The 12304-nt window shown below is 41.0% G+C and overlaps 1 non-coding gene across 1 annotated transcript; it reads right to left on the bottom strand.

The window, feature by feature from the left end:
• Nucleotides 1-6414: 6414 nt before the first annotated feature.
• Nucleotides 6415-6549, bottom strand: LOC138081567 (small nucleolar RNA SNORA70). The gene has a single exon (XR_011145024.1). It is a non-coding gene; the product is annotated as a small nucleolar RNA SNORA70 (small nucleolar RNA).
• Nucleotides 6550-12304: the final 5755 nt, after the last annotated feature.

The following is a 12304-nucleotide window of genomic DNA, read 5'->3' as shown; positions in this document are numbered from 1 at the left end:
TAGAGACTAGAAAAGAAGGGAGAGGACTTTTTAAAACAAAATTTTTATGTGAGAAAAAGCAAACTGGATGTGAAGAGATGAATGGGAATGAAGAGTGGACATTAATCAGAAAATGCTGCTGAGGGTTATGTATACCCTTCATCATATTTGGGAAATGTAAGAAAATTTTTGAGCTATTTTAGAATTACTCTTTGGTGGTCCAGCTGGTTTCTCTGGTTGCAGCACTGCTTCAAGACCAGACCATGGTTTGCTTCAGAGTCCATAAATACTAATATGTAATGATTAACTAGGAATTTCTGTGCCTGGGGGGGAATCCATGATGCCTAACACTCCTGAACTTCCCAACAAAATTGCAGGAGACAATTCTATTATTTTTTATGTAATTATAAATTCCATAAGCTTTCTACATGTAAATATTTCAGTGGAATTTCTTAGTAGAAATATTCCCATCATTTGATATTGTGCTCAGTCATGTCTGACTCTTTGCAACCCTTTGGACTGTAGTCCGCCGGGCTCCTCTGTCCGGGGGTTTTCCAGGCAAGAATACTGGAGTGGGTTGCCATTTCCTCCTCCAGGGGTTCTTCCTGACCCAGGAGTCGAACCTGCAACTCTTGTGTCTCCTGCATTGGAGGCAGATTTTTAACTGGTGAGCCATCAAGGAATCCCATCATTTGGGGCAGAAGAAATTTTTATCATGCAGAACAATTTCTGACATTGCAAAAAAGTTCTTATCCAGTAAAACTAAAAGCATCTGTTGCTCATTGTCTCCCAGTACACATTTTGTAATATATCCCTTTGGGTATGGAACTGCCTCCCTTGAGAATGATTGCCACCCAGCAGTAGACGGAGAATACCGGGGAATTTCAGCTCCAGCCTCCCTCAGCCTAACCCTGTCGTAAGGTTTATTTCACTCCTGCAGTCATCTTGATGGGCTGAGTAAAGGGGCCCCATCCTGAGAGGCGTTGTTATGAACTAAACGTTTGTGCCCCCTAAACTCATATGTTAAACTCCCCCCAAATATGATGTCTTGGGAAGTGGGACCTTCACTGGGAAGTGGCAGTAGCATAAGAGGTTTTTGGTTTCACTGTCACATGTGATGCTTGCTCTGGATTTTGGTTGTTGTACTTTAATGAGTCAAGGAAGTTTCCAGATATCCTACATGACAAAAAGAGCTTTTCTCTTGGTTTCAGTTTTTTAAAATTGGAAACAGGTGTAGCAAACACTTTTTCAAAATCTAATTTTTGCAATTTTTATCTTTTGTTAATGTAACAGATCATATCAAAAGACCTCTAAAGCTGGATCATCCTCACAGTCCAGAGACAAACATTTGGTCATTTGGTATTATTCTTTTCATACATAGTTAGATTTTATTTACTATTCTTTAAGTCAATCTCATTTCTCAGTTTGTGCCTGCCTGTGATAGTTCGGTAAATGTGCTAGCCTATGCTCAGCTATATGCTCCCCATTCCATTCATTCGTTTTTAAAAATAGCAGTATAGAGTGTTCTCTTCTTAAAAACTGATTATTTTTTTTGGCTGTGCAGCTTGCAGGATCTTATCTTCTCAACCAAGGATAGAACCCCAAGCCCCCACAGTGAAAGCCCCAGACCACCAGGAAATTCCCCCAAACAGATTACTTCTAATCTTAGCTTTCCTTAAGTAGAATGTACAGTTATGTGGTAGATAAGGCTAGGACGGTGATGTGTTCAAATGAACATATACCAGTGAAATTAAAATAAGCAAATCATCAGCCTATATCCCTTGCCACCAATCTGGCTATGGGGCGTCCCTGAGCCCCTCAAATATAAGATTCCCCCCTTATACAATGTGTTAACAGTTTTCAGTCCTAATGCAGCTTAGATAAAGTGCAACAGGATTGATTTTCCTTCAGTCTCAGGAAATTAAGGGTTTTAAGTATCTTGAGGCCTGTGACTGTGAAGGAACCTTAAATCCTCTTGTTTAATCTCTTTATTTTCCTTCTTTGCTCTAAACAATACATCAGTAAATGTTTTGCCTGTGTATGAAACCAATATGAAGAACACTACTGAGATTTTGATCGTAGATTTTTGTTTGTACCTTTAAGAAACTCAGAAGAAAATAATTTTTCTAGTGGAAAATAAAATCATCAGGTAGAATAGTGCATCCAAAACAGGAAACTAACACTCAGACACTGACTGTCCTACTTTTAAGCTACTGTCCAGGCAGACAGGAAGAGTTGAGAGTCACATTTTTTTTTTCTTCCTTTTCAGAGAGGCGGAGCTCGAGATTTAGTTTGGAATTCAGACGTCTATTTAAGACTGCTCTGTGGTAGTTAAACCAAGAAAACAAACAGCTGCTCTGCTCACTGATTCAAACACCAGGTACAGAGCTCCAGGATGGAAATTAACGTGTATCCTCACCATGCCTTGGGGTTTCCAGGCCCCCATGTAAGTAACTTAGCGATTTGACAGACTTTTATCATTGAAAATGCAATCAGGAAAAAAAGGAGAAAATGGCCAGGAGGAAGAGGAAAAGCTTTGGTTTTAAATCTATCACACCTAGCAGTTTTTTCTAATGTCTTTTTTTTTTTTAAACTGCTGACTCCTGGTAGCAGTAATTCTCTGGTTGCTAGTTGTCTCTAAGCTCCTGTGTCGAAACTCACAGCCTCTTAACAATTCCAAACACAAAACCGAAAATGAAATCTTTCCATAAGATTCTTGATGCTTTCATCACATAAAGAGGATAAGCTTTTACTTTTTGAAATATCTGCTTCATAAATGTAGTTTTTTTTTTCTATAAGTGCAGTGTTTACTGCAGTTACTTTTATTTTTTCCTTTGCTTTTAAAACATGGTATATAGAGCTGCCTGATTTATAGTTCTTTTTCTCCCAGCTATATACCTATTGACTGACTATACTGGTGAGGGAAGTACATTTATTTTTAATTTAATTAGTATCTGAGCCAAATTAAATGGAAATTACTTATGTTTATCAATATATAATATATCATATTATAACATAGCTTATTTAACCTCAAATTTTTACTGAGAAATACGGAAATGCAGATGTTTCAGAAAATCATCATCACAATTCAATTTGGTGATTTATTAAAAAATATGTTTATATATATTCAATTTAAAGATCATTTATAGTTAAGGAATTGATTTATAAGCACCTTTTAATCAAATTATGTCATTCTTGCAATTATTTTCAACACAGTCTACTAGTTACATCGCTAATGCCTAATTTCAATTTATCTTCTGAGAATTTATTATTTTTTATTTTTTAGAAGCACTTCCCTTTAAATTCACGGTCAGATTTTCTGACCTTCTAGCTGGAAATTTGTAGGGTTTTTTTTTCCTCACGTCATCAATGAAATGTGAGAAATGGTTGCCTCTGGTTATAAAGTTACTCCTATTTTTCAAGTAACTGCTATTTTAAAATGCACTTTGAAATGACCATTTCATCCATCTGCTTAATGTGTGGTCGCTCTACAACCACGTCAGTTGTGAAATACTCCGTGTCTTTCACGTGGAGTGTGGCCTCTTTCAAGTCACTCTCCCACTTGATAGTCCAACCACGTTTTCCAATATTTCTCAACAAAACTTCTGTCAGGACTAGTCTCAATCCCTCCTTATTATCTTCAACCACAACGTATTCTCATCTAGGAAAATGCTCATTTAAACTGTAAAATGGGTAGGATTTCATGGCAGACTGAGTTTGAGAAAGAAAAAAGAAGTCAGGAGCAGCTCCCAGGTTACTGGGAGGGTGACTACTATCACTGAAAATTAGAATGGAGAAAGGCCACGTGTGGGGGGAAGAGGAAAACTCCACTGCGGCAAACTGAATTGAAATGCCCGTGGAACACATGCAGAAAAAGGTATCCTAAAAGGAGTTGGATACTTGGATTTGGACTGAGAAGACTGGGCCACAAATTCCGTCTAGTCAAGGCTATGGTTTGTCCTGTGGTCATGTATGGATGTGAGAGTTGGACTGTGAAGAAGGCTGAGCGCCGAAGAATTGATGCCTTTGAACTGTGGTGTTGGAGCAGACTCTTGAGAGTCCCTTGGACTGCAAGGAGATCCAACCAGTCCATTCTGAAGGAGATCAGTCCTGGGATGTCTTTGGAAGGAATGATGCCAAAGCTGAAACTGCAGTACTTTGGCCACCTCATGTGAAGAGTTGCCTCAATGGAAAAGACTCTGATGCTGGGAGGGATTGGGGGCAGGAGGAGAAGGGGATGACAGAGGATGAGGTGGCTGGATGGCATCACTGACTCGATGGACATGTCTGAGTGAACTCCGGGAGATGGTGATGGACAGGGAGGCCTGGCGTGCTACAATTCATGGGGTTGCAAAGTCGGACACGACTGAGCAACTGAACTGAAATGAAAAGGAGTTGGATATTTGGATTTGGACTGAGAAGACTGGGCCACAAATTCAGATTTAGAAATAATGTTAATGGTTGTTTTTTAAGCCCCGTAAGTGGATGAGATCACATTTGCACTAAAATGAGATGAAAGGAAGGCTAAATAGGGAAGCCTAGGAAACTTTAAGAAGGGGTTTGGTGACATATAGCAGCCAGAGAAATTGGAGGGAGGTGGAACATCAGGAGATATCATGAACCCAGGAAGAAGAAAGCTTTGAGAATAAAGCAGTGGGGACTTCCCTCCTGTTCCAATGGCTAAAACTCTGAGCTCCCAATGCAGGGGGGCATGGGTTCAATCTCTGGTCAGGGAAGTAGATCCCACATCCCACAAATATAGATCCCGCATGCTGCAACAAGGACTGAAAAGCCTGTGTGCCGCAACTAATACTCGGCACAGTTGAATAAACTAACAACCACAACAAAAAAAGATAAAGCTGTGACCATAGTGTAAAGAAGGGGTTAAGGGAATAGAAAGAGGGCAGAGAAGATTCTGTGCCTAGGCAGTTGGATGAAGTGAGCTGGAAAAGAGGGAACCTGGCCAGGAAACACCACGGTTTATTGTAACATAAGGTGCAATAAACTGGGTTTCCACGGAACTTTACTCCTCATGAAATTAAACAATGTCAAAGAGCCTATTTAAGACTTATATAACTACTCTATATAATATAGTACAGAAAGAGTTCTGAACTGGCCAAGAGTAAAAGTATAACAAACTGGGAGCCAGGAACATAATAAAAATCTGGTGAAACAGGTAGGACAAGAAATGTAGTTGGCTGCATTGGGCTAAGAGTGAACAGTGTATTTCAAGACAGATACACATTTTATTGGGTGAGTTGTGCCTATCACAGGTCTGTCTCTCCAACCCATCTCTCGCTTCAGGCCCTCAGTCACAAATTCAACATATCCAAATCAGATCTCACTGTCTTCTCACCCCCTCCAGCCCATCCCCACCCTGCTTCTCTACTTCGGGGAAGAGCACTGCCAGCTACCCCACTGCTCAAAGTGGAAACCTGTGCCATTCGCCCCTTCCCACTGTCTTCTTCTCCGTCTCATCTCTGCCGTCAAGTTATGTCCATTTTCTCTTCACATTCTTTTTTCTGGACAGGAAAGTAGGATTTATTGGTGGGCATGAGTCAGGAGGCAACAGTGTCAAGGCTCTCATGACTGCAGGCCCGCTGTTTGTCCAGAGGGCCACGATTAGGAATGTGTTTGACCCCACAGTCATCCAAGATGAGCTGCTTTTCTGCCACCATGTTTTCAAATCCATCCGCATTAAACTGAGTAAATCCCCACTTCTTGGAGATGCAGGTCTCCTGGCAGCCCAGGAACTTGAATTTGGCCCTGTGTAGGGCCTCAGTTGGGCTTCCCTGGTGGATCAGACAGTAAAGAATCTACCGACAAGGTGGAAGACCTAGGTTTGATCCCTGGATTGGGAAGATCCCCTGGAGGAGGGCATGGCAACCCCCTCCAGTATTCTTGCCTGAAGAATCCCCGTGGACAGAGGAGCCTGGAGGGCTACAGTCCATGGGGTCACAAAGAGTTGAACATGCTGCTGCTAAGTTGCATCAGTAGTGTCCAACTCTGTGATCCCATAGACGGCAGCCCACTAGGCTCCTCTGTCCCTGGGATTCTCCAGGCAAGAACACTGGAGTGGGTTGCCATTTCCTTCTCCAATGCATGAAAGTGAAAAGTTAAAGTGAAGTTGCTCAGTCATGTCAGGCTCTTCGCGACCCCATGGACTGTAGCCTACCAGGCCCTTCTGTCCATGGGATTTTCCAGGCAAGAGTACTGGAGTGGGTTGCCATTGCCTTCTCCCAGTTGGACATGACTGAGCGACTAAGCACAGCACAGGGCCTCAATCACGTACACCTTGTTCTGCAACTTGGACATTATGATTTGGCCAATTTGGACCCTGGCCACTCTGCCCTAGGGCTTTCCAAAGGCACTACACACACCTGTCTGGAACCTAGATTGGGGACAGCATGCCAATCATAAATGTCTACTGGAAAGGGCTGTCTCCAAGGTACCTTAGGGCAACCTGTACAGGCTACAGGCTTCCGACACTACTAAGGAGGCTGCTGTTTGCAGCCCTTGCACACTAGGCCCCCATGGGGAAAAGAGAACAGTTGGCTCAATGGGCTGCAAATCGCCACATTCTTTTTACTCCATTCTCTTGCTTTTCAGTCCCACCACCACCACTACCGTACTGAAATAGTGTTCTTAACTGGCCTACATTCTCCTGGTTCTTCCTCCTCTTCCCTATCCATCTCCCACAACTCTAATGAAGTAAATCTGATCAGGTCCCTCCATGACATAGCTGGCTGATTAATAAAACCTCCCAGTTCCAGTGATGAGAAAGAAGGTCTGACCTCCTTAGCATGACATCATGCTAACCAGCCCTGCCCTACATCTTACCTGACCCAGCCTAACGTGCTGACCCAGCCTTGCCCTATATCTTAGCTGCATCTCAAGACTTTCTGCCTCCTCACATCCACCTTAACTCATCATGTTCCTTTATATTTGATTTATGCTAAAGCCTGAGCAATAGTATTGTTCTGCTAAGATCATTATCTTGGGTGCTGGAGGAGGGCAGAATGGGAGAAGCTGAATATAAGTGATTAGGACCGGCCATAGAGAAAAGAATAGAGGTGGCCATGACCTTTGTTAATAGATGTGATCCCGTATTGAACTCAGCACTTATTAGACTGTATTTCTTAAATAAATCACAATTCAAGGGAAACAAGTATATCTAATAGAAATAACTTCAAAGACTTTGTAATTTGATGAGAGAAATAAGACATAGAATGAGGCAACTAATGTGACTGCTTTTTCCTGGGTTCATTATAAACCATCAGATTACTTGCTTTACACTCATAAATATATCACTGACTCAATGGACATGAATTTGAAAAAAGTCCAGGAGACAGTGAAGGACAAGTAAGCCTGGCATGCTGCAGTCCACGGCGTTGCAAAGAGTTGGACATGACTTAGCAACTGAACAACAACAACATACATATATACAGACATTCAAAGATACTAGATAACTAATAATATATTAGTATAATAATAGTATAATTAATTGATCAATATACTAATTAATTAATTAGTACAACTAATTATAATTAGTATAATAATATAATATTAGTATTAGTATAATAATAATATAATATTAGTATTAGTATAATAATAATATAATATTAGTATTAGTATAATAATAATATATGTGAAACATGGTGGCAGAAAAATGGATCATCCTGGATGGCTGTGGGATCAAGACAAGTCCTACAGGAATTTGGAGGAAGACGAGTATTTGGGGATAGAGTGTTCAGGTTACGTTTACAACAGAGAGAGAACTTGCAGTCTGAGTAGGGCATACGTAGCAGGAGGAATAACCTTCTAATTATGGGAAATGACACAAACAGAAGTAGAAGAGGATGTGTTCAGGGCAGAAGAATCTGGGTAGGGCAATTATACTGATAAGGACAGGAAGAGGTCAGGGTGTGATTGTGGGGTCCCTTCAATGTGTACTTTGACCCCCTAGGCATACCTACATACTTTACCTAGCAGAGAATGGGTACCACTGAAGTTGGTTTTTTTTTTTGGAGGGGGGTCACACCTTGTTCCCTGGCAATGGATGAACCTGTGCCCTGCAGTGGAAGCACAGAGTCTTAACCACTAGACATAGTGAATGCAGTCTTTTAAGGAGATTAATCAGACAGTAGTGTGCAGGACAGATTAGAAAAGAAAGGGAATTCAGGCTGAAAGAGTGGTAGCACAGTAATCTAGGTCTGAGATGTCATAGTTTTTTATTCTAAGACACTATTGAATAATAGGTTTTTGTAATAAAAAGGTCTACATTAAATGTCTACACTGATTATACAATTTTAGGTATATAAAATTATTAAAATGCTGGCATCTCAGAATTAAGAACATAAGATAAAGACCTGAACTAAGATGATAATGAAAGGAATGAGAAGAGTAGATGCAAAAAAGAAAAAATCTTGAAGAATTTGGATATTAAAAGTCAGAGGAAGTTAAAATCAGACTCCATTGTTTTGAGTCTGAATGAAAGTGACCAATTGTTACCATTAAATAAGCAGGACGGTCAAGAAGTAAAAAACCAAACTAAATTTTATGTAGAGTTGGAGGTGAGGAAATATCTAGCAGACAGTTGAAGATATCGACTTAGGACTAGGAAGAAAAATCAGGCCAGAGTATTATCCAAGGAACTACCTATACACAAGTCATAGTCAGAATGGAAAGTCAGAGTGAATGACATTCTGAAAGACCAAGTGTGCAGAAGACCAGTGGGAAAAGGTGTCATTGCAAGGGAGTGCCCACATTTCAGGACAGAAAGGAGGGTAGGGGGAAAAATTATTTGAAAGTTTCACTTAGATCCAGAGTAGGAGCATGGAAAACATGAGGAGAGGTTGAGGTCTTCTTTTCATGCTTAGAATTTATTGTCGTTCACCATGTATATTTGAGTGTGTCTTAAGTATTCACAGTCTGGGCTTCCCCGGTGATGCAGTGGTAAAGAATCTGCCTGACAGTGTAGGAGATGCAGGAGACATTGGTCTGATCCCTGGGTCAGGAAGATCCCCTGGAGGAGGAAATGGCAACCCACTCCAGTATTCCTGCTTGGAGAATTCCATGGACAGAGGAACATGGTGGGCTACAGTCTATGAGGGTCACAAACAGTTGGACATGACTAAGCATGCACGCCTCTAAGTATTCACACAGGTATGAAGAAGCCCACAGTGGCATTCCAAAGGAACATCCATGTGGGCCTGCGCCTTCATCTTAGCTGGATGCCGAGTATTAACTGTGGGCTGTTCCTCAGCTCCAGAGGTTCTGGACATATACCTGGGCTGGTTCCTCAGCTGTTGTGGAGAAATCATGAGATTTTTCCTAACGTTTATTGCTTAGCAGATCCTTTAAAGTCCAAAAGAACATACTTCCCACATTACTCTTTGATGAGCAGTTATTTAAGAATGTAATTTTGTTAATCCAACTTTTTATAACAGGGTCAAAGTTAAAAACGAACTAGTTTCGAACACTTTTCCAGTTCAGCTGGAGTAACTGTGCCAGTTCAGCTTTCTGGATCCTGCTGGTCAGGGATGACTGAGCTCTCTCTGGGTTAGCTCATTGCCCTAGCAAGACAGATAAGAAATAAAAGTATTTATCAGTGCAAAACATGATACTTTCACAACCCACAAAAATACATTAAATTGTCCAATGAAGGGCAATATTTCACAAAACCACACACATGGTCATTGTATTTATTTGTACTTTTCTTCTATCATTGGGAAAACTAGCACAGGCGTGGCTCACCGTGGCAGGCACTCTAAAATGCTAATTGGCTGACATGATTAGTAACTGGGGATATGAACAGTGATGATATTGTCCCGAAATATGAACCCCAAAAAAGGCTTCTCTTCTTGTCACAAATATTTTAATCAGGATGTGTGTAAGCATGTCTTATAGTCTTATAGACTATAGTCTTATAGTCTCTTACAAACCTGAAGTTGACCCATACAGTTCGTTCACATGTTACCGAATTATTTTCAGCCAGTATAAACTTAACCCTCACATGACTTTCCCAAGAGGAAAAGAAGTGCTTTCTCCTCTATATAGGGAAGCCTCATCAGTGTCACAGAAGTAATTCTCTCTTGTGAGGAGGTACTCACATGACTTGGTTAGGCTGTAAGCAATCTGGCTTATGTAGTGATACTTGCTTTGTAAGCTGTGCTTTATCTCTTCATATACTCAAGAGACTCTGACAGTTAAAAGGTCATGGCTGAAATACAGAGTTGGGTAGAGGGAATGGCTAAGGCAAGGATTATTAAACAGAAACATCCAGATGATATGGTGATTAATTACTCAGCTTTTCCTATCTGAGGTTGATTTCTTCATGATACGGGCCAAGAGCAGGAATGGCAAGTTCATGTCACCATTCCTGCCTCTCTTCCACAACCCCCCACCCACCCCTACCCTCCCCCACCAAAAACCCACGTGGCAGACACCACAATTTTCTTTTCCATTGGACTAAGTCTCGGAGTTTGGTGTTAGTATCTTCTGACTACGAGGAATAGGGAACCTTCAGAAAAAGAGGATTTATTTTAAGGATACACAGTTTGAAGTCAGAGAGTTGTTCAGGATCCAAGGCAAGTCAGAGACAGGATTCTTGCCCTATGGCCCCCCTGTTCAACCTCTTGTAACATATCTGTGCTCTCATTCCTTGACTGACCAATCTTCTTTGTACTCCACAGTCTAATTTCTTCAGAGAGTCAGTTTAACATGCTTACCATTGTATCTATTACTAAGCATAGCTTTGGTTCCAGGTTTTGTCATGGGTCATGGATAGGCAGCTCTTGGTTAGGCAGCCCATGGATACTGGTACTTTTTGTCTTTATCTTAGCGGTAGTTATCCAAGTGTGTTCACTTCATGAAAACCCAAAATTCAACACATGCTTGTTCTGTGCAACTTTCTTTGTTATATTTTAATAAGTTTATTTTTTAATTATGCCAAACTGACCTCATTTTCTTTTTTGAAGCCCATCAGGAGAATGTCATAGGCATATATGTTGATTTTAAAGATATCTTTTAAAATTTTCTAAGACCATTATGTGCAATTCAGAGAGATATGGGCTGTATAGCAGTTATGTGAATTCTTAACAACTTACCCAAAAATTGACAATTAAGATCACCCTGAAGACAGGTTTCTGTCATGATGTATGTGGGTTCTGCAGTACAGAGAGGAAATGTAGGTTGAGCATGTGGGATCAAGGGCTGGGGTTTCCTACTTAATAGCTGTTTGACCTTAAGGAATTTTTGCTTCTATGCTTCAGTCTTTCTATCTATGAAATAGAGTTGATAGAGTCTACATCTTAAGATGGTTAGGAGTACTGAGTGAACATAAAGTGTTCAGAACAGCAGGCTACTAACATGTATGCAGACAGGCTTTATCATTAAGGTAGAGTAGAGGTAGAGGTAGGTAGAGTACTTTGGCATTAAGTTACCAAGTTAAAGAGCAAGACAAGTCCCAGTTAGAATAAATGTGCCCAAAGTGGCCAGGGGAACGTCTGTCAGGGATGCTGTAGAGAGATCTCTTCTGTTAATGAGAAGGCTGAATTAGATGATCTCTCAAGGATTCTTTGACGATCTAATTGTGCCCTGAATCCTAAATTCTGTTTACGGAGTAATTCTATAGAGTTACTCACTAAGAAGGGCTGGAGTCACCCATAACAAAATGGGTGTGCTTTGGAAACATCTGAGAACCCGGAGAACCGGTAGCTCATCTTTCTAACGTTAGGTGAAAACATGAGAAAGTTCAATAGCCACAAGCTTGTGAAAAACACCTACCTGTAAAACTGAAGAATCAAGAAAGAAACAGAGAGGTCTGTCTGCTTCATTTTTTCTTTAAAATGACCATCTGGCTTTAGCCATCATCTGGAATGTACTTTAGGTTCAAAAGGAACAAACATACACCTTCGGTGATTTGCCAAGAGTATCAAGGTAACTGCCTTGCTTTGTTTGCAAGAAATGTTTCCTAAATTTTTAAAACTCTGATTTTATTACACTACAAAGCCATCAGTACTTTTTTGCAGTTTGTAGAGCCCTCAGATTACAGCCAAAGGAAATCAAACCACACAAAACATGTGACTTGAGGAGTGGCCGAGAAGATGGAGCAGGAAGACCTGGTGTTCACCTCCTCCCAGAGGCACCCCAAAATTGCAGTTATTTACAGACAAAGTGTGCATAAGAGCACCCTGAGGACGAACGGAAAAGGTCTTCTACAAGCTAAAGTTACAAAGAAGGAGCCACAGTGGGAAGGGGAGGGGGCAGAGATGCGGCTGGCCAAGACTCGTGTCCCCCAGTAAGTGATGCACAGCTGGCAGGA

Source organism: Capricornis sumatraensis, chromosome 6 (genome assembly GCF_032405125.1).
Source record: "Capricornis sumatraensis isolate serow.1 chromosome 6, serow.2, whole genome shotgun sequence".
In the NCBI taxonomy this organism is placed as follows: domain Eukaryota; kingdom Metazoa; phylum Chordata; class Mammalia; order Artiodactyla; family Bovidae; genus Capricornis; species Capricornis sumatraensis.
This window is presented reverse-complemented; position numbering and strand designations above follow the sequence as displayed.